Source organism: Giraffa tippelskirchi, chromosome 3 (genome assembly GCF_054371585.1).
Source record: "Giraffa tippelskirchi isolate mGirTip1 chromosome 3, T2T-mGirTip1v1.2.pri, whole genome shotgun sequence".
NCBI classification, from domain to species: domain Eukaryota; kingdom Metazoa; phylum Chordata; class Mammalia; order Artiodactyla; family Giraffidae; genus Giraffa; species Giraffa tippelskirchi.
In genome coordinates, this window is record NC_137277.1 from 46,494,269 (window position 1) to 46,517,500 (window position 23,232).

At 44.5% G+C, this 23,232-nt stretch overlaps 1 protein-coding gene and 1 long non-coding RNA gene across 2 annotated transcripts in view; both read right to left on the minus strand.

Moving 5' to 3' along the window:
• Window positions 1-23,232, minus strand: part of ASIC2 (acid sensing ion channel subunit 2) — a 1,220,661-nt gene that overhangs the window by 844,757 nt on the left and 352,672 nt on the right. The gene's annotated exons all lie outside the window — the stretch shown is intronic.
• On the minus strand, window positions 4,526-6,161 carry LOC145540339 (uncharacterized). Its single transcript, XR_014078323.1, has 2 exons — window positions 5,179-6,161; window positions 4,526-4,693 (listed from the first exon to the last, which is right to left on the minus strand). It is a non-coding gene; the product is annotated as an uncharacterized LOC145540339 (long non-coding RNA).

A 23,232-nucleotide genomic window follows, 5' to 3' on the forward strand; every position in this document is an offset into this window, starting at 1 on the left:
TCTTTTTAAAAAATGTTTATTTGGCTGTGTCAGGTCTTAGTTGCCACGTGTGAGACCTTATATTGCATTATACAGACTCTCTAGTTGTGGTTTGTGGATTCAGTAATTGGGGTGCAGGGGCATGTGGGATTTAGTCCCTCTACCAGGGCTCAAACTTGTGTCCCCTGCATTGCAGAGCATATTTTTAACCACAGGACCACCAGGGCAGTCCCGTATTCTTTTTGTTAGTGGGGATCCTCAGAAAGACATACGTTTAGACTCATCTGAGCCCGCTGGGAGAAGGCATCGTTCTGGTGTACGTCACCCATGCCATCAACACATTAGACTCTCATGAGCTCTCCTCCCTCCTCCCTTCCGGTGAAAAATCAGCCCAACACTAACAATTCTGACTTACCTCTCCTCCTAAGACTAGTGGCTTTTGAGCAAGCATCTCCCCACCTCTGAGCCATAGATTTGATAACGACTCTCCAGACACAATAAGCAGTGAATCAGTTGGAGAAGCTGAGAACCTTCCCTCATCACTCCCGTTTTGTTCACTCCATCCCTGTGAATGAACTCAGACGTGCGATGTGTTCCCAAGATGAAATATTTTCATGCAGCCCTTTCAGTCCCGACTCCATCTTGGCATTTGTATGCTTGCCTCCTGAGTGGCAGGAAGAGGAAGCCAGTCTCTCTGGGCCTTCTGACAGCCCCTAGGTCTGTTCAGTTTAGCAAAGGTGGATTAAGAGCCTCCTTGCACCAGGTGCTCAGTGAGATTTATAAACTGAGAGATGAGCTCTAAATCTGATGGGGAGAAACCCACATCCTTACACTGTGACAAGGGGGTTGAATGTGGAGACGTGCCCTGCACTCAATCTGAGAGGTCAAGGGAGGCCTCCTGGGAGAACCTAACACTTGAGTTGGGTCTTAGAAGCCAGGGGGGAAAGGTGGCCATTGGTAGCATCCTAGTTATTCAAACTCCAATCTAGGCGCTGCTGTGGAGGCATTTTGCAGATGTGATTAAAGTCCCTAATCAGTTGACCTTAAATTAAGTAAAAGGAAGGTCAGCCTGGGTAGGTCTAATAAGCAAAGTATTTTCAGAGAGAGCTTAGGCCTTCCCTGAACTCCGAGACTCCAGACAGCCTCTGGGTTTGCAATTCTTCCCCCATCTTCCTTCCTGACTGTCGCTTGTGGACAACAAATTTCAGCTGATGTCCTGGTGATTCCAGCCTGCTCCTGATCTTGGCTTGCCTGCTCTACAAAGCTTTGCATTTATTATACTCCACAGTTGTGTAAATGGATCTATTATAGTAAATCCATATATAGATGATAAATCTATTACCTATCTATCTCCTATTTGGTTCTGTTCTCTGAACCCTGACTGACAAAGATGATGATGATGATGATCTAATAATAACATCAACAACTCATACCGATTTAGAATTTATCATGTGCCAGACATGACGTTTGGAGAAGGCAATGGCAACCCACTCCAGTACTCTTGCCTGGAAACTCCCATGGATGGAGGAGCCTGGTGGGCTGCAGTCCATGGGGTCGCGAAGAGTCGGACACGACTGAGCAACTTCACTGTGACTATTCACTCTCATCCATTGGAGAAGGCAATGGCAACCCACTCCAGTGTTCTTGCCTGGAGAATCCCAGGGACAGAAGAGCCTGGTGGGCTGCCGTCTATGGGGTTGCACAGAGTCGGACACGACTGAAGTGACTTAGCAGCAGCAGACATGATGTTTACACTTCTCAGGCATTATTCTCACTTATTCTGCTCAACAAATCCATGAGCTAGGTGCTGTTATTATCCCTTGTTACAGAGAGACTGAGCACCTTTTCATATAGCCAGTCAATCCCAGAGCCAGGATTGCCTTCCATCTCCCCTGGGCTTCATGCCACGTGATGGGGAAATAAACAGGTCTCGCCATTCGGTGTTTAGCAAGGGGAGTGATGAGCAAGGAGAAGGGAGAAGCCTTAGGACTTCACTAGGGGCTATAATTCCCTCCCCTCGTATGCCAGTCTGTTTCCCCCCTTGCGAGTGGAATAGGTGGGAAAAAATCCTCACAGACAGAACAGAGAACATAGAATGTCAGGAGGAAGGCATTTTGAGATCTGCTAGTCCATCATCCACTGGACAGATGGGCAAACTGAGTCCTTGCAAAGTTATGAAACACATCAGGATGCAAACAGGCTGTCAGTTTGGTAATGTCACATGAAACAGCTTCTTTTTGATGCAGAATCCTCAGGGGGACCCTGCCCTCCAGGGAGCAGGGAGACTCTTAGGGACATCTTGCCAGGTTAGGAACCAGGCAACCTCTGGTGAATTCCCACGAGGTCCTGCCCACTAAACAATTCAGTAGTGTAGCCAAGGGCTAGTATGAGGTTTGGGGAGGAGACAAACTTGATGCTTTAAACTTTGGCATTTCCCAGGCAGGAAGGAGTGAGTCTCCTGTATAACCTTGTATACAACAACACAGTTACCACAAGGCAGAAGGGGTGGCTTTGGTTCAGATGTGTGCCTGACTGTACCAATGGCAAAGAGGGAGTCAGAGCATGTGCACAGATATTAAGAGTGATGGTCATCATAAACATCATCATCACCCTTCACAGTTTACAAATGACTTTTTACGTATTTAAATGTTTCACAGGACATCGCTTATCACTTCTTTTAGTCTCACTTCACAAATGGGAAAATGAAGAGTCCTTAAGGATGGGTTCTGGGTCACACAGCCAGTAGTGTATTTTTGTTTTTTGGCCATGCCACCTGACTTGTGGGATCTCAGTTCCCCAACCAGGGATCGAACCCCGGCCTCAGCAGTGAGAGCGCAGAGTCCTAACCACTGGACCTCCAGGGAATTCCCCTCACACAGCTGGTAGTGATGGAGCAGGTCCTGGCCTCAGATCTCCCTGACCCCATCCTTCCCTGTCCCACGCTGCCTCCTGCATTTAAGTGTTATACACACGGCCCTGGGCCAGGGCCGCTGTCCCCATCCCCTCTGCCCCTGCTTCCATTCTGCTCTGCATACACCAGGATACAGAGGTGGGGAGCAGCTAGAAGACTTGCTGACTTCCAGGCTGTGAGACGGTGGTGAATTTGTACCGATGGCGGTCAAAATAACAGAGATTAATTGTACTCCACCCAAGAAGTGGGCTTTTAGAGGTTGTCAGTCAGAAGGAAATATTTTGAAGTCAAAAATTGAAAAATGTCACAACTGGTGTTTTGAATTCATAGATTGCTTGGGTGTCTGGTAACACCTTTATATTTCTCATTTACAGAAAAGAAAAACCTATCTTTAAAAATCACAAGGGCTTGGAAAATGCTCCTGCCGTGGTGTGGTTTTGAGCTGTGTAGGTGTGGTAGGTCTGGCAGTTGGTGTGTAACCCATGTTAGGAGCTTCTATGTGGCGGAGTGCAAAGGTCCTGGGCTCAAAGACATGACTCTGAGACCTCCTCAGATTTGTGACCTTGGGCACATGTTTTCCCATATACCTGTTTCTTCATCTGCAGGATGGAGTCTGGATCAATGATCTCTCCTGTTGGGATTAAAGGAGGTAATGCCCACTCGTTAACTGCCCAGAATTGAGCCTTGACAAGAGGTGAAGTTTTTAATTCTCCCCACAGCCTTTTTAAAATTAAACTTTTTATTTTTATTGGAGTATAGTTGATTAACCATGCTGTATTCATTTTCAATGTACAACAAAGTGATTCAGTAATACATATACATGTATCTATTCTTTAAAGCAACTCGCAAAATGCTTTTCAAAAGGTAAATGTTACGTGGGTGTTTGTGGAAAGAAAGAATAAAAAATGAGGAGGAGGCTTAAATTGAAATGTTAACACTCTTAGCTTGACAGTGACCCTAAAATCTCTCTGGTCTGTTTTACACTTTTTGCTGTGCAAGAAATGTCTACTGTGATTCATAAGTTTTCCTAATCAAATGGCCATGCATGTATGGCATAAGGTGATACGGGTAATAATGACAAATATGTGTAAGGCAATTTTCAAAATTTTTATTGGCATTGTTTCATTCTAGTCTAGCAATAACGGATCACTGCTGTTCCTGCTGCTTATACTTCTGCTACCTGTTTGCATTTATGGGGGACTGGCTATGGGCCAATGTCTGTACTGAGTGTCATGTGTATTTCATCCCTGGTGGATCCCCACGATGTAGGCTATTAACAGCATTTTATGTGTGAGAAAACCAAGGCTAAGAGAGTAAAAGAAAATAAAAATAAAAAGCTTGCCCAAAAGTCGCACAGCTATTCAGTGGCAGAGCCAAGACTCACATCTGAGGCAGCCTAATGGCAGCTGCTGTCACAAAACAATTGTCATCATCTCATTCAGAGGGTTTCCCTGGTGGTTCAGTGGTAAAGAACCTGCCTGCCAATGCTGGAGATGGGGGTTCCATCCCTGGGTTGGGAAGATCCCCTGGAGAAGGAAATGGCAATCCACTCCAGGATTTTTGCCTGAAAAATCCCATGGACAGAGGAGCCTGGCAGGCTATAGTCTGTGGGGTTGCAAAAGAGTCAGACATGACTTAGCAGCTAAACAACAACATTTTTCAGATGAGGTAACACACCAAGAGACACTGAAGGACTTCTTCCAATGACCCATCACCTAAGGTGTAGAATCTGGACTCAAATCCATGTACTCTTGCTCCAAATTCTAAGCTGCTTCCGTCTCTGTCTGGATGTGGTCTCCCGATCTGGTGATGGTGAGAGGAGGCTGTAGTTAGTCTGACTTTATTGAATGTTTCTATCTGCCAAGCATGTGCTAAGCATCTAATAAACTTTATCATTCCATCTGCCCCAAACACAAAGATATATGTGCTCATAAAAAGAGGCTCATGGGTTCAATATCCAAAAGGTAAATATAGCAGTTATCTCAAGATGGTAGGATTTCAGATCATTATTATTACCATTTTCTTCCTTGGAATTTTCACATGATTTTTTTAAACACGTAATGACAATGACACTTAAAGGCATAAATCTCCAAACTATGCTTTGTCAGAGTTGTTACTGATTCCTACTTCTCAGATGAAGAAATTGAGGCTAAGAGAGTTAATCTCAGAGACCTCGCTCATCCATTCCCCTGAGCCATATCCTGGGAGCCTCAATCTGCCCAGGGCAGGACTGTGATGTCCTGGTGATGTCATAATTTCTCCCCTGACAAGGGCACAGGTTCTCCTACCCTAAATCGGAGCCTGGATTCCCACGGCAGTGGGGCCATCCTCTAGCGATGATAGGCATGGCAGTCCAGGGGGATGTTTCCAAAATGCCTTTCAGTTCAGGTGTCCTGGGTGTCATGAAGGCTCCCCAGGATGTAATGTGGCCCACGTGAGCTCACAATCAGACACTGCAGGACTTCTCAAAATCAGTCCTTGCCTGGGAGGGTGGAGGTGTAGTGATGATGCTCAGAGGGGCTGGCAACCACTGTGAGTGGGTGAGCACACCGTGTGTGTGAATGTGGGCACTGGGGTTGGAGCCCACACCCCTGGTCACTGGAGGGTGAGGGCTTATGGAGGTGTGTAAATATCTCTTAGACCTGTCCTCTAGCTTCACAAATTTGATGCTATGCCCCAGATACAAAAGTTTGGGAATACTCCATTAGATGATGCAATAGGAAGTTCATGGTGAAAAATGACATTTCCCAAACAATACTGGGTGAGCCCTCAGCAACTGTTAATTCCAGCATCCTCCATAGAGGCAAGCAGTCCCTCTGTGGTGGGAACCTGGATCCATTGGTAGAGCGTGTTCATTAATGTGTGAAAATCAGCTTGTTGCTACCTTGTAGCTTTTCATGATCCTGCCCAGAAGGACCAAGGTTAGGGAGAAGGGCTGGGTAAAGAAAACCCTGGGCCCAGAGCTGGGATCTAGTCCTTGGCTCGAACAAGCTGTGCATCTCTGAATAGGACTCTTGACCCTTCCGGATTCTTCATCTGTAAGACAATGAAATAACCAGACTGTCTGAAAGACCCATGAATCCACTGGGACATGGTTCAATTCTACAGGCAATTCTTGGGGGTCCACCTCTGTCTGGCATTGAACTGGATGATCAGGGAGCCGCTGGAAATGGTGGGAGGAGCTTGATTCTGTGCCACGGCAACATACTTCTCTACATCACCAGTGAAGTATGAAGACCCTTAGTGAATGCCTGGGTCCCTCCTTAGGTCTGAGGGGTTCAGGCAACCCCTGTCCCCAGTTAACAAAGCTGCCTCATCCATTATTATTCCTCCTACCCCACGACTGGATGATGCTGGAGTCCAGAGGTCCACCTTTCCCTTGGATGAGGGACAGGCTCACAAGGCTACTTTTTACCTGCAGAGCTCCTCATGGGAATGCCAAAGTGAAGAACATCACAGTTTAAGCTCTTTCTCTCTACCCCATCATATTTCCCTTGCTCTTTCACAGGTGTTGTTCCTGAGAGCTCGGGGACCTAAAATAACCTTGCAAATCTCTATCTCCAAATCTAATTCCTAGGGTAATTCAGACATTGCCGTGAAATCCCATGGACTTGGAGAAAGTGGAGGTAAACCTGTACAGTCTGTAAGCCTATAAATCCCCGTCCATGGGATTTCCCAGGCAATAAGACTAGGGTAGGTTGCCATTTCCTTCTCCAGGGGAATCTTCCCCACCCAGGGATCAAACCCACGTCTCCTGCACTGCAGGCGAATTCTTTAACACTGAGCCATGAGGGAAGCCCCCCAAATAGTATAATCTTGGGCAAATCATTTAATCTCCTAAGACTCCATTTCCCCATTCATTTACTCATTCATTCAACTGACATTTATTATATATGGGTGACTTAAGTACAACGCCTCTTGCAGCATAAGCAAGAACAACATGGTGGGTGAGCCAGAAGTCAGTGAAGTGCTGAGAGCACACTGTGGGGAACACAGATCCCAGCGAGGGCCACAAGGACTGGATCATTCTTTGTTGATCAGGGTCGTAACTGCAGCACCTGGCAAAGTGCTCAGCACGTCAAAACACTCAACAAAGGAATGAATGAGAAATTCTGCTGTGTAGAGCTTTAGAATGGATGTAACATTTAAGCTGGGTCTTAAATGATGAACATTAAGAATAGGTTAGAATTATGGTTTTCTCTGGGTTCTAACCCAAGTAATTCCAGAAGACACATTGCATATGTCTTGCATGTGCATTGCATGCACATGTTCATCGCAGCCCTGTTTACAACAACCAGGACATGGAAGCAACCTAAATAGCCATCAACAGAGGAATGAATAAAGCAGATGTGGTACATATATACGATGGAATGTTACTCAGCCATAAAAAGGAATGAAACTGCACCATTTGCAGAGATGTGGATGGACCTAGAGATTGTCACACAGAGTGAAGTAAGTCAGAAAGAGCAAAACAAATATCATATATTAATGTACATACGTGGAATCTAGAAAAATGGTACAGATGAACCTAGTTGCAAAGCAGAAATAGAGACATGGACATAGAGAACAAACATATGGACACTAAAGGGAGAAAAGGGAGGACGGGAGAAATTGGGAGATTGAGATTTACATATATACACTAATTGATAACTATATATAAAAGAGGTGACTAATGAGAACCTACTGTGTACCACAAAGAACGCTACTCAGCGCTTTGTGGTGACCTCAATGGAAAGGAAATTCAGAAAAGAGGGGATATTTGTATACATATGGCTGATTCACTTTGCTGTACAGCAGAAACTAACACAAGATTGTAAAGCAACTATGCTCCAATAAAAATTAACAAAAGAAGAGTTTAGGAAGGGATGACAGGAATAAACCCTCCAGGCAGGTGCAGGAGCTGAGAAAGCCTCTGAGATGTGGGGGGAGACACCTGGTATGACCAGCACAGAGAGTGTAGAGGGCAGGGTGAGGTCCCCTGGAGGCTCGGGGAGGATGAAATGAGATAGCAATGCAAAACTGCTTGGGGAATAGGTTAGGAGGTCCATTTGCATCTTGCTACCTTGATATATATATGTTATAGATTTGTCTTATGATGGTTGTTGTCATGACTTTAGATTTACATCTAATTTGGCTGGTCCATAATTGATCATTAGTAAACGAATAGGCATGCTGATGTGAAGCTCTGTTCTGTGTACAGGGTTATGGATGGAGTCATTCATTCATCCAGCAGATATTTTATTCTGATAAATGCTAATCGCTACTCAGAGTGCATGACCAAGGTAATTTGCTGAGACATGAGTTTGCGCTTCCGTGGTTCTGCTTGCCTGCAGACAGGAGGCTGCTGGGGAGACTGGGATTTGGGTGTGCTTTTTATGCTCTGAGTTTGTGTTCCCGGCCTCTGGGGACACTGCTCAGTGTTTGCAACGGGGAACAAGGTCAGGATTTTCTCAATCACATTTTAGTAGCTGCTTCCTCCATCTCAGTTCTCTGAGTGGGAGTGTCTCTTACCCACAGGCTGGCTGAGCAGGAGCCTAGAGGCCAGGGAGAGAGAGAGAAGCTAAAATAAGAGGAAATTGCAGTGCAAAGAAGGAGAAGAAGCAGAGGTAATGGTAGAAGGTGGCAGCTGAGGAGAGGGACATAGGATTGCAAAAGGGAGATGGGTAGCAGAGCGTGGAGACAAGATGTGGGTTTTATTGATGCAGGAAAGAAGAAACTGGAGTGGGGAAGGGATGAGAGAGATGAATGGATTAGGGCTGAGGAGGTAGGAGAAAGAACTAGGTCTTGGAACAAAAATTGAAGAGGGCAAGGGACTTCTCTGGCAGTCTAGTGGTTAAGATTCACCTACCAGTACAGGGGATGCAGGAACTAAGATCCCACATGTCACGGGGCAACTAAGCCTGTGCCCCAAAACTAGAGAAAAGCCAAAAAAAAAATTGAAGCAGGCAAGACAGTTGGGGCAGAAGGAAGAATAAGGAGCTGAGAAAAACAGGCTAAGGAGTGTAGGAAGAATCTCAAGAAGAGAGGTCCAGGCAGGAATTCTGGGCTCAGGGAACATTGCAGAGAAGAAAGCCAGGAGATTATCTGAGCTCTACTGGCCTGCCAGCGTGCACGGCTTCTCCAAAGGGAGGAGGTATCGCGTGTCAAAATATTCAGCGCTGACGCATGAATTAACAGAGATCAATTTGTGTTTAAAAAATCTTGATGGAACACCCCAACGCACAAATCAAAGCCATCAGGCGGATGAAACTGTTCATGCAATTAACACTCATCCAGCACCTGGCATCCCAACAGGCAGCAGTTTGTTTGCTTATTCACTTGTCTGTCTGTGTGCTCCGTTGGTGGTGGAGGCAATCGTCTTCAGGAATGTGCTGTGGGCTCTGCTTAAAGGTCATCACATCCCCGGTTTTCAGCAATCATACAGAGAGCTCATTTCAGCAGCAAACCCGCGATGCTCCTTACAAAAGGGATTGGACAGCCTAGCCACCAGCCCTCTCCTTTCTGCTGCGGGCAAACCTACCCTGGGCTGTGGGTCCTGGAGACATCATCAGGCTGCTTCCTGAGCAGACAGATCACAGCGGGAGGGAGCTGGGGCTAGGACAGGGTCTCAGTGGGACCCTGAAACTCTGTGCCCTGGGAAATGTACCCTTCCTTTTTCTAAAAATATCTTATTGGTGTATAGCTGATTTATAATGCTAAGTTGTTTCAGTTGTACAGCAAAGTGAATCAGTTATACATATGTATATATCCACTCTTTTTAACATTTTTTTCAAATATAGGCCATTACAGAGTGTTTTTGTTTGTTTGTTTGTTTTGGCTGTGATGGGTCTTAGTTGCAACACACAGAATCTTTAGTTGTGGCATGGGGGATCTAGCTCCCTGACCAGGGATCAGACCTGGGCTGCCTGCACTGGGAGGGTGGAGTTTTAACCACTGGACTACCAGGGAAGTCCTCATTACAGAGCATTGAGTAGAGTTTCCTGTGCTATACAGTTGGTCCTTAATAGTTATCTATTTTATAGATAGCAGTGTGCATTAGTTGATCTCAGTCTTCCAATTTATCCCTCCCCATCCTCTTACCTCTCATAACTGCAAGTTTGTTTTCTACATCTGTGACTCTATTTCTGGAAGGAAGTGTGCAGTTCCTTCATCAGATCAGCGAGGGAATTGCACCCTTCTTTACAGGGCTCATGCTTGGATTTCTACCTAGACATCCCAATGGGGCAGCAGTTCTTCCTTGAACATATTTGAAAAACACCTTAACCTTCTATTTAGCTCTTTCTGCTCTTTATTTTTTGTAGATGGACTTGTTCCCTGTACCCTCAGGCCTAGGTTAGAGCTTTTTTCTTAAACTCAGAGACCTGTGTAGTCCTCCTTCCCTCCTCCCTTCCAGCCTTCCTTCCTTCCATAGGACACGATTATTTATTGAATGCTAACTGTGTGCCAGGGACTAGTTGATTTTTCATTCTAGTTGGGGGAATTAGTTTTAAAAAATATAACCAATAGAATGTTAGATGGTGATAATATCAAGGAGGAAAATAAAGGAAAGAGGAGGACAAGAAGGCTCCATGTTCGTGTATGGGTGAGTGTTGAGCAGTGGCTAAAATCTGAGCATGCCCAGTGGTACAGGGAAATAATGGACCTACCCTTTCCTGCAGATCGGACCTCTTAGATGTGGCTCTGTCTGGATCTGAGTGTGTTACTCTGGCCACCCGCCTGTGTTGGTGTAACAAACTCCGGCAACTCTTTATTTCCTTCTTTTGCCCCTCTCCAAACTGCCAGCCTACTGCAGGGGTCCCAGGGTGCCCACTGGGTAAGGTGTCCTGGTACCTCTGCTCTGGCATGAATCAAAAACAAGCCACCCTGTTAGTCCTAGGCTGTCAGTGATCATGGCTGCCATGCATGAGTGTATAGGTTGTGTAGTGGACAACTCAAGAAGATGCTCTTTACACAAACTACAAAGTGAGTGGTGCTCACTAGGGTTGGGCAGTACACAACCCACATAGCCAATCATGGCAGCCCATCTGAGTCCACACAAACACTGGGCATTCATGCTGTGGTTGGACTCATCATGAAAGAGGGCATCGAACAAACAGCTTCCACCCTAGCTGGCTGTCACTAGGGCCTCCCAATGGTTGGTGTCACTTGTTTTCTCCACTCAGAGATCTCAGACTCTGACCCACACCCATGGAGATCTTAGAGACACGCCCGCACCTTCTGACCTCAGCTAGCCCTCCAAGCTCTATTGCCTTCTTCCCCTGCACTGACTCCAGGACCTCGTCAGCCTCATTTGCATCTCATGCCTTGATCCCTGTCTCCCTGGTTACACTTACTCCCTGGCCAAACCCTCTCAAGCTCCTAGACTGGAACATTCATTCCTTCAGTTTTGCCTCCTTGCTGCCGCTGTGCCCTGGGAAGGCTCTGTTGAGAGCACACCACTTTGCACGCCAGGAATTGCAAGGCATCAGCTCTTCTCCACACAGTATTCATCACACCATCAGGAGGAGAGAGTCGCGTGCAGGACCAAGGCCAGCCTGACTCCAAAGCTTTTGTGCTTTTCACTGTGCATCATTGCCTCCTTCAGTGTGTGCAGATTCTCAGCACAGCTTGCACAAAAAACAGACACTGACTCCCTACAGAAAAGATAAGACAACTCCAACTTTCTTATCCACTTCCAGGGAGGACAGGTATATCAGCAAAGGTACTGTCTTCAACTTCTCTGACAGTAGGGATTATAAGGGGTGTTTGTTAAAACACTTTAATTCCAGGGACCACTCACATCCATACTATCAGAATTCTGGGGAGACAGTCCTGGGAAATGATGTCCTTAAAACACATGCCAGGTGACTCTTGTTCTCATGAAAATTTAGGCACAGAGTGGTTAGGAAACCTTCTCGAGGTTATAGAGCCAGCTTGGTCTGCCTCCAGAAACTGCCCTCTAACTACCACGCTGTGCCACCTCTCAAAGAAAAGGATCTCTTCTGTCAACTTCAGACACAGAAAGAATGAGCGATGGCCTAAGTGGTGTGATGAAAAATCTTTGGGGGAAAAGGGAATTTGCAATACACTAACAGCGTCTTTGAATTCTACTTCATCAGAAAGCTTTGATGTCCATCAGAATCTGGCCCAAAGGACTACACTTCAAGCTGAGATCATTCATTTAAGACATGATGAAGGAAGGAGTCAGTGACAGATTTTCTTGGAGGATAAAAAGAGAGAAGAAAAATGAGGATCCGTCACCTGGTAGGAGGGAGAGGTAGCCATTAAGTGGGAAAATATACAACATTTCAGGGGGAGGTACTGGGACTAAGGGCCTCCCAATGCAGGAGACCCGAGTTCGATCTCTGGGTTGGGAAGATCCCCTGGAATAGGAAATGGCAACCCACTCCAGTATTCTTGCCTGGAGAATACCATGAACAGAGGAGCCTGGTGGGCTAGAGTCCATGGGTTGAAAAGAGTCAGACAGGACTGAAGCGACTGAGCACACGCAGGCACACAAGCGACCAAGCAGGCACCCACGTACTGGGACTAAATCAGACCACCTGCTCCTGCTCTGGCCCCATCAGCTCAGCTCTTTGCAGCTCCAGCTCCTAAATACAGTGCTTGGCTGTCTGATCCAACATGACCCATCCTCTTTCCCAACCCTTGTTTTGTCACGTGTTATGACATTTATTTTTTCCATTAGTTTCCATGTACATATGTGTTATTTTCCTCCTCTCACTCACTTACTTTAAACTTCAAGACTGAAACAAAGTCATGAGCTTCTTTGGGTCTCCACAGTGTTCAGAACATTCCTTGTTCCTTGGAAGATGCTTGGTAAGTGTTTCGCAAGTAAACGTGTAGATGGCCTCAAAGACACCATTACAGACTTCAGAGTCCTGAGTAAGCTGCACGAGAACAGTGCTTCTCAAAATGTAACATGCAAAGTAATAAGCTGGGGATGTGGCTAAAATGTCAGTCCTGATTCAGGAAGTCTGGGGTGGGGCTCGAGAGGCTGCACTTCAAACAAGCTCCCAGGTGATGCTGAAGCTGCTGGCTCAGGAGCACACTCTGAGCAGCGTGGCTTTAGATCATCACCTTTCTCTATTCCAGGGGCTGCCTCTTGCTGATCTGATAGCTCAGAAGGAAAGAACTGGAAACTGGGTTTATTTCTCCTGAGATGATCTCTTCTGTGCTTGAATTGAGCCAGGCTACCTAAGTCAACATTCTTATATGGACTGGGCACTGATTTAAAAAGCACTAAATGTGGTTCAATTCAGTTCCATCCAGTTCCTTGCAACACTCTGAAGCCCCTGTTTGCCTCATGGTTTTACCCATTTATTTTGTTGTTCAGTCCCTCAGTCATGTCCGATTCTTTGTGACTCCATGCGCTGTAGCATGCCAAGCTTCCCTGTCCTTCACAATCTCCCAGAGTTTGCTCAGACTCCTGTCTGATAAGTCGAAGATGTCATCCAACCATCTCATCCTCTGTTCCCTCCTTGTCCTCCTGCCCTAAATCTTTCCCAGTGTCAGAGTTCTTTCCAATGAGTTAGCTCTTCGCATCAGGTGGTCGAAGTACTAGAGCTTCAGCATCAGTCCTGCCAATGAATATTCAGGACTGATTTCCTTTAGGATCGACTGGTTTGATCTCCTTGGTGTCCAAGGGACTCTCAGGAGTCTTCTTGAGCACCACAGTTTGAAAGCATCAATTCTTTGGCGCTCAGCCATTTTTATGGTCCAACTCTCACATCCATACATGACTACTGGAAAAATCATTGCTTTGACTATATGGACCTTGGTCAGCATTTATATTAATTATACTACAACCATATCTGTCATCACACCCCCTCACACATTTCTTCCCTTCACATGTTAATTCTCCCACCGACATATCCACAGATGAGACAATTAAAGAAAAATGCTTCCACTGTATTTTTCTTTTACATATTCTCTACCTCTCTGGATATAAAGCAGTCCCACCTGCCTGAGTGGAATTGCTGTTCTTCTGTCTTTCCAGGTAGATCTGTGGATTCTGACTTCTCCTTCTGTTATACTCCTTGAATGATTCCTCAGTCCTGATGCCACCACTGGATGCAGTTAACAAATCAGGAGGCATCTAGTTGGATTAATCAAGCTCTGGAGTTTATTAAAGACATTGCAGAGACCAGTTATGATGGAGAGCAACAGAATTAGTGCTACAGTTGCTGTTCATCATCTGAAATTCTGAGAGCCAGACTATACACTATCACTTAGACTCTCTGTCTACTTTATTCCATTTTCCACTCTTTCAAGCTAAAGATGGTGTCTGTACAGCATCAGTTCTGGCACCAAATGATTACTCTTTCTTTCCATTCTCTCTTTCTAAATCTTCTCTGTGATGGAGAAAGGGTCACTGCTATGAATTAAAGCACATTGTCTTTAGGGGGTTTGTTTTGGAGTGATCCCATCCTCACCAAAGATGAGACTGAGCTCTTCAGGAGCTTGCAATTGAATTTCTAGATCAGCATGTTGCACAAAGGATTTCAAACTGATCATGCAAATATACTGAGGCATGAAAGGATGAAATATAGGCTTTGTGGAAGACAGAGTCAAAGGAGACAGTCAAAAAGGCATACAAATCACAGCTTCCTACATAGTTTTTAAAGGAAAATGACAAACTTGGTTGGGTGGTTCCTGGTGATCAGAGCATAAAGGATAACAGAGTCAGTTTCATGATTAGCATTGGCAAATGCAAGGCATCTGCAAGTTAACAATAGTCTTCTTGATGCTTAGGTCTGAAAACAGTTTATTTCATGAGTACTTACAATGAGGATGTGGGATGAGGTATAACAAACCACATTCTTTCCAACATCTCACAAGATGTGTAATCCCATTTTGTAAGATACTTTCTCCAATGCAAGTCAAGAGCAAGTGTTCAAGGCCAACTCAGATGAAGAGAATTCTTAACTCGAATTGAGAAGGAGTAAAGAGTATATTAAGATTTTTGAAGAGGCCATCTGTGTACATCTTGACAAAATATTAAATAATAAAATTTTATATTTGTTCAATGAAAAGAGCTGGTTGTCTATACAGTACCAATGCCATAAAGTGAAAACCAGTAAAATCAGTGTAGGTAGTGAAGTAGGATCAAAGAGCGTTTCTGTGTTTTGTCTTCATTTTGCATCAAGTTCAACTAAGACATAAATGAAACATATGGGCTGGTTTGATGTCAACTGGACATGAATTCAAACCCCAGGTCTACCACTGATTATGTGAGGAACACTGGAAAGTATACAACATCTTTAAGCTTTAATCTTCAGTAAACAATTATGCATGTATTATATCAGTAAGTATTTAATATCATAATATTAATGGACATTAATTATGATTATCATAATAGTACATATTATTTTAATATAATAATGCTATTATATTTGTATATAATATATGATAAATGCATTATTATAATATTAATGACATTAATTAATTATATATTGTATGGGTGGTGCATGCGTGCTCTGTCGTATCCGACTCTTTGTGACTCCATGGATTGTGGTCCACCAGGCTCCTCTGTCCATGGAATTTCCCAGGCAAGAATACTGGAGTGGGTTGCCATTTCCTACTCCAGGGGATCTTCCCAACCCAGGGATCAAACCCACATCTCTTGCATTGGCAGGCAAATTTTTTACCACTGTGCCACCTGGAAAACCTATATTATATTATATATTATATGTAACTATATACATATATATCTCAACATGAGGATTAAAGGAGATGATACATTGGAGATGTTCAGCGTACTGTCTGGTTACACTGTGTATTCAATGAACAGTACCTCTTCCACTGTTATTGCCCAGAAATGTATTGTCTAATATGATACCTCCTAGCCTCATATGGCCATTTAAGTTTAAAGTAATCAAAAGAAAATAAAAGCTAACATTCAGTTTCTCGCTGGCAAGTGCTCAATAGTCTCACGTGTTTTGGACAGCACAGACATCAAGTATTTCCATCATCGCGAAAGATTCTGCTGGATAGAGTTGATCTGAAGGGATGTAGGAATCACATATTATTCAAACAATTCTTCAAAATAGTAGTTCTCGCCAGCTAGCTTTGGCCAAAATTGAACAATTGATAGTTCTTTGGAAGAGGCCTGGAGGGCAGGTATGCATTCTGATTTCCTGAGAAAATCAGACCTCTAGTCTTTAAAAACAAAGCAAATATGAAGTCTGAGAACACTGGGGACAGTGGCTTTCTAAACTGGCTGCCACCTCTGCCCACAGAGAAGGTGGCCAAGGGCCCATCTCTAAGCAGCATGAGGAATTTTCTCTGAAGAGTCCCAAGCCTGTTTTGATTACAGGAATATATAAAGTATCAGCTCTCCAGTTTTCCCTGAATAGTTTCCCAATCTTTACTCTTTTCCTGATTTGAAATAGTGACTCCTGGGATTTCTCTGGTGATACAATGGCTGAGACTCTGTACTCACAATGCAGAGGGACCAGATTCCATCCCTGGTCAGGGAGCTAGATACCACATGCTGCAACTGAAGATTCTGCGTGCTACAACTAAGACCCACTGTAGCCAAACAAATAAATAAATATATTTTTAAAAAATTTATTGCACGCTGCAATGAAGGTGGAAGATCTCTAATGCCACAACTAAGACCTGGCACAATCAAATAAAGAAATAAAAATATATAAAAAAAAAAACTATGAAAAAGAAATAGTAACTCCTTCAAATCAGGAGATCCTCTAGAAATAGAAGGAAAAAACAAAGAGAACAGTTAGTTGAAAACCTAGCCCTAGTCTGCCCTTGGCCCAGAAGCCAGGGGCAAGCAGTTGTTGATCCTTTAGCATCCATGCTCAAGGCTCCTGGCAATGTTCCTTCTCATCCTAGGCTCTTCTGTGAGCAAAAGGAAGGCAACTCCATTACAAACCTCCAGTCCCTTGAAGAAACTCCAGCAAAGAACTGGAGCCACATCTACAGCCTCATGCTTCTTCCTTAACTTTGTTCTTAAGGTCAAAGTCAAAGTGAATCTTGACCAAAATAAAAGAAGTCTGCAATGTAAGTACTGCCTTTGGATAACTGGTAAACCTCTCTCTTTCACACCTCTACATAAGTCGGTCCTCCGTTCTCAGTAATGAGAAAGTGCTGAAGGAAAAGGAAATTATCCTGAAAGTCTAGAGCAGCAGTCCCAACATTTTGGGCTGTTTAATGGAAGACAGTTTTTCCACAGATGGCATTGCAGGTGGAGGATGGTTTTGGGATGATTCAAGAGCATTACATTTATTGTGCACTTTATTTCTATTATTATTACATCAGCTCCACCTCAGATCATCAGGCATTAGATTCTCAGGGTTGGGGACCCCTGCTGTAGAGTCCCTCAGCTTGGCTAACAGAGAAACTCTGGTTGGTAGTGCACGTGGAAATTTCTAAGCACATCACATGTCTGATCTCTATTTTTAATCTTGTGTGTGTGTGTGTGTGTGTGTGTGTGTGTGTTAGTCACTCAGTCGTGTCCAACTCTTTGCAACCCCATCGACTGTAGCCTGCGAGGCTCCTCTGTTCATGGAATTTTCCAGGCAGGAATACTGGACTGGGTTGCCATTCCCTTCTCCAGGGGCTCTTCCCAACCCAGGGATCAAACCCAGGTCTCCTGGATTGCAGGCAGATTCTCTACCATCTGAGCCACCAGGGAAGTCCTTTTTTAACACCAACCAACCCTAACCCTAAAAACAGGGTAAAGAGAGGAAACTTGTGTGACTAAAGATTAGACATAAATGCAATTTCGGCTTTCCATGCGTAAGAAAAGCCAGGCAGTTTCCCTCTGTATATGTACGCATGGTGGAAGGAGGGAGGGTGGGTGAGTCTGTGTGAATATGGATTCCCACATCTTAGATTTTCCCAAATGGAAATGCACTTATAGTATATCACACAGCCAGAGAACTTCAAGTGTATACCCCCAGGGCATGGCGGTTCACTGTGGTTGATGGTTGATGAGGTGGACACCTAATTTTACTCCTAGAAGATGAAATCATTGAAATAAGGACATGAAAGCCCTGGCCAAGGCTGACACTTTTTTTTTTTTTTAAAGACTTTGGCTTCAAATTTATCACAAGAACAGAAATCTGTTTTCTCTGACAGAAAATTCATTTCACCCACAAAACCCATATTTCCCTTGCCTGCTTTCCATTCAGACAAGGCCTGAAAGACAAATGTGTTCTCCAATTCACCAGCAGTAAGAAAGATAAAGGCTTGGGAACTCCACAAGTACATTCTCCTAATTATTGTAACTGGCATTTTTTTATTTGGCAAACCATCTATTCAGATTAAACTACAGCCCAGGAGCCTTTTATTTGAAGACTGCCAGCATGAGGTGGAAAGGTACCTCAATTGTGTGATTTCCCCAGCTTTAATAACCCAAAGAGAAGCATTGAAAGAGATCCCAGGATTTGCATGCAAGTGGTTTTTGTGAGGGAAGATCTAAAAATACTCACAGCACCTCCCTCCCTGTCCCTTCCCCCTCAAAGTCAGCCCCAGACCTTTCCCTCTTTAAACAACCAGAAAGATGTGTCCGAAGTCGCCTGTTATTACCCTCACGTCCCAGTTTCCCTTAAGATCTAAATAAACAAACGGGTCCAGCAAATGTGTCAGGAGGCTCAGGCTCTGCTTAGCATTAGGGATATATTTACCCATTTAATAACTGTTATTTATCCAGACATTTAATTGCACCATTGTAAACACATAGGGAAACCCTTGGGGGAAGGTAACTCTATTGCTGAGATGAGACAGATATTTAAAACTCTGCTCCTGCAGCCTAACCCCTCCTAAGGCAAGTCTCTGGGTCTGGGATTGGGGTGAGGTTTTATATGTGGGAGGAAGCCACCACTTGAGTACCACAATCCACTTGGCATGGTGCTCTGTACAGAGTAAGTATCCAGTGCATCCGCAAAGGAATGAGTGAATGAGTGCAGAAGGGGGGATCCAGAGAGGGAGAGATGCTCTTTTTAGAATATATGGAGAGCAAGGTCAAGTCTCCACAAGCAAGAGCCTTTATGCATGATCAGGGCTCTGCTGGTGTACAGGATGGAGGAGGCCATGCTTTAAAAGGCTACCCATCAGTCTAGGACCACAAGAACTCTGCAACTCCAAATCAGGCCATCATGGCATCAGGTGCCCCTAAGAGGAACCTGATGCTCTGGGAATCATGGCAGCCCTATTTAATCTGTGAGTCCCTTCTCAGTTTTGCTCCTTTTCCTCTGATCTGTTTCTCCTCTATCAGTCCTGGACTGGGGGTAGGGAGCTTTGATTGTTGTCTCTGCTTCAGTCCCTGAGCCCTGCCAAGTGTTAACTCTGGCTCTCCATACTCCTTATTAGATATAATTTTGCATTTGCCTTTGCCCTCCCTCTCTTTTTAACAATCTCAGGTCCTTAGTCCATCAGATTAAGCTCTGGATCCAGGGACCCAATCCTGAGTTGATTCCCTCAACATTTTTTTTCTGATCCTTGTTCTATGATCTGATGCTTCTGAATTCTCTCAAGGGCCATCGTATGTTTTCATCATTCTTTTTTGTTTAACTTCTTCTGGTTGGTATTCCATGGATCTATGTTGTGATTGGGCTTCCCAGGTGGCTCAATGGTAAAGATTCCACCTGCCAGTGCAGGAGATGTAGAAGATGTGGGTTTGATCCCTGCATCAGGGAGATCCCCTGAAGGAGGAACTGGCAACTCACTCCAGTATTCTTGCCTGGAGAGTCCCATGGACAGAGGAACGTGGCAGGCTGCAGTCCATGGGGTCACAAAGAGTTGGACGCGACTGAGTTGGACATGACTGATCACAGGCATGTTCTGATTTGTGATACTGACTTTGCCCCAGGAAACCTCTGTAGATATTGGGTCAGTCCTGCCATGCCCTCTGATTGATCAGGTTCTCAGAATCCTGGTCCACATCCCAGGTGAAAGTCTGCTTCTCAGAGAAGGGAGTTTGGCCCATGGATTCACGGATTGCCCTTTGAAGAGTAATGGGATAGTCTGATTTTCGCAGCAAAGGTTCCCATCCGCCATTCCTGACATCAGCCAGTTGCCAAATGCGCTGACAGTGAAGCCTCTCCTTGAAATCAAAGGAACTGAGATGGATCTTAGAACACAATGAGTGTCAATGCTGCCCACTGACCAATGGACCAGATGACTGGAATTCTTCTTACCACAGTCTTCCAGCTCTTTCAAGCTAAGTAAAGGACCTAGCAGCAGATGACTTATGGTAGATATCACACATGGGTACTGCTTGGTATCACTGGATCACGGGTATTAAATATTCTCTACTATCAAGTAGGTTGGAAAATACTGTTTCTGACATTCCCCTTTCCATTCCTATGAAATCATACCTACAATGTCTGGCAACCAATATTACCCAGAATACGCTTTGCAAAAATATTGATCTTGCTACAATCCCCTGCTCCATCTTGCAAATATATACACACATATACATACACAGATACACACACTTGCACACACTTAGCAGTCAAGAGAACCACCATACAGGCATCATTCTCCATTTCAACCTGCTCCTACAGAGACCTACATTCTTCCTGTAGACACACACCCCTCACCTCCATTCTCACTCCCCAAGAGACCACGTCCAAGGACACCACAGCCCCACTGAAACACAGAGATGCACTCATATTCACCAACACAAAAAATGAGCATGCAAATCAGGAATCAGCAAACTTATTTTGTAAAGGGCCAGACAGTAAATGTTTTAGAATCTGCAGGCCATTCGGAATCTGTTGCTGCTACTCAAATCTGCCACGTTGCTTACAATACCTAAGCAAATGGGTGCGGGTGAGTGCCAGCTTTATTTATGGATTCCAAAATTTGAATTTGATAGATTTTTTGCATGCTACAAAACATGACTTCTTTCGATTTGCTTTCAACCATTTAAAAAAGTGAAAGACATTCTTAGCTCACAGACCACAGAAAACATAGACAACAAGCCAATTTGGCCAGTGGGCCATAGTCTGTCAACTTCTGGTTTATACCATCAAAAGATTCTTGAAACTTGGAGGAGTTTTTGCCCAGAGAATTTTATTATGACATGTAAAGACCCTGCTCCTTAGAAGATACTGTGATGACTTCTTAAGCAACCCAGATCTCTCAATTCCCAAATCCACTGTTGAGCACAAGTCTTCTGAACAATGATGATCTCCTCTGCCATTTAAAGGTACCTGTGCACTGAAGGCTGGCTTTCTGGTTTCCCTGCATCCCTGATGGGGTCTCATTCCAAAGGAGCCTCTCTTCTTTGCCAACACAAGCCCCATCGGCTCTCTGGCTGTCAGAGACTTAGCCTCTGAGTCAGTTCCACTTGGAAGCTTTCTGACCACAGCTCTGCTCAAGAAGTTGTGTGTTGTAACAACAATCATAGCACCTGCAGAGTACTGAAAAATCCAGCTCCTGTTGGCATGCTGTCACCACCCTGATAAATATTGCATCCCGGACCTGAGGACCGATTTGATTTACTGACAAGGCAGCCCTCCCTCTCTACCTGAAAGACAAAACTGGCCACCCTGCCTGCACATCTGCTTTGCCATGAGCTCAGCGGCAGAAGGGCACCACTGCTAGGCAAGATGGTCACAGACAGCATCTCCCTACCCTCCAGGAAAATGCAGGGATTCTCCATCAGCCTGTCATTTTCCCTATAGGATGCCACACGCCCAGCCTGAGGGCTATTTTTCCTTGTTATTTGGGTGAGGAGCAGACACTGGTTTGGTGTGCTTTCTGCAGAAAGTTCTGGGCACTCAGCAGGAGGTAGGATTTAGAAGTGGATTCTGTTGAGCCAAAGAGACTGGCTTATTGTCATCAAATCTTTTATTCATAATTCATTCAGGCAGTCAACAAATATTGGCCCCGTGCCAGCTACTGATGATGCAGAGGTGGGCAAATAGTTCAAAATTGTCACCCTCCTGGAGTTCCCTGCCCAGGAGGGATAAGGACTTAATCCATCAGTTACAATACAAAACACCTGGAAAAGCTGCACAATCAACCAGAGGGAGTGATTCAGCTTCTCTCTCTCTCTCTCTCCACCTTAGCCTCTCTCCTTTCCTCCCTCTTTCATCGTCCTTACCTTTCTCCCAAACTAACGAAACTGACTTCTAACCATCATCCCCACTTATGATGTTGGACCCTCCAGCCTCCTTATGCACATCTGTTCTCTAAAGCAATCTTACACTTTAAAAAAAAATTACAATCTTCTAATTCAATCAAAATGAAATACATCTTCATCACAAAGTGGTGATTCAAACAACAGTAAAAATTGCTTAAACTTACACTTTTTAACTTGCAAATGTAACCATGTCACTCCCTCATACCCCTTCAATGGATGGATGGCTGTTACTCTTAGAACAAAATCTAAAGCCCTTCCAAGGCCCAGAAGCTCAGCATCTCTAACCCCAATCTCTACCTTCTCCTCTTAGCTTATTATGATTTTTCCAGAGCCTTCATAATGTTCTTTCTTCCTTTTCTCCTCTAAGGCAAGAGTTCTGGAATCAAATAGTTCTATACAAATACTGACTCTCCTACTTATTAGCTGAGTGATTTGGGACAAGTTAGTTCACTTCTCAGTGCCTCAGTTTCCTCCTCTGCAAAATGGGCATAATAATAATAGTGCCACCTCATAGGATTGCTGTTAAGATGAAATGAGCTAATACACACAAAGCACTTGGAAAATGGCTGGCATGGAGGGGGCACTCAATAATGTCAGTCAATGCCATTGTTATTAGCATGCCTCATCCATCAGCTCAACACTTGAACACCACTTCCTCCAAGAAGTTTTCTCTGATACAATCAAATTAAGTGGCCATTTTGTACGCTTTCTACAAGCAGTCATTATATCGCTAGTTCCTGACTCTTGGTTTAATATCTGTCTTCCTATTACATTCTCGGCTCCATGGGAACTGGGTCCATGTCTACTTTCTTTCCGGCTATGTCTCTGTGTCTAGGGGTGTGCCCAGTACAGGGTAGGGATTAAATAAAAAGATGCTGAATGAGTGTATGAATGAATGAATGAAAGGGTAGGCCAAGGTTATTCTTTCTAGAGGTAATGGTTCTGAGGTGGCTTTTGTCAATTTCAACATGGATTTCCAATTGGGTGGAAAGACAGAGATGACGGGGAGAGGAAATTCCAGGGAGAGAAAACAGCTGGGGTCCAGGCATGTATAGAGGACCCTCAGGGAACCGTGAGTGGTAGGTGGTAAGGGATGAGAACTGGAATGAGCAGGATGCCATTCTTTAGCTTTCACTCTCTGCTGTTGGTGATGAGCACATCACTAACTCTCTGAGCCTTTATTTTCTCATCTGCAAAATATGGAAGATACAACTTGACCCTATGTATA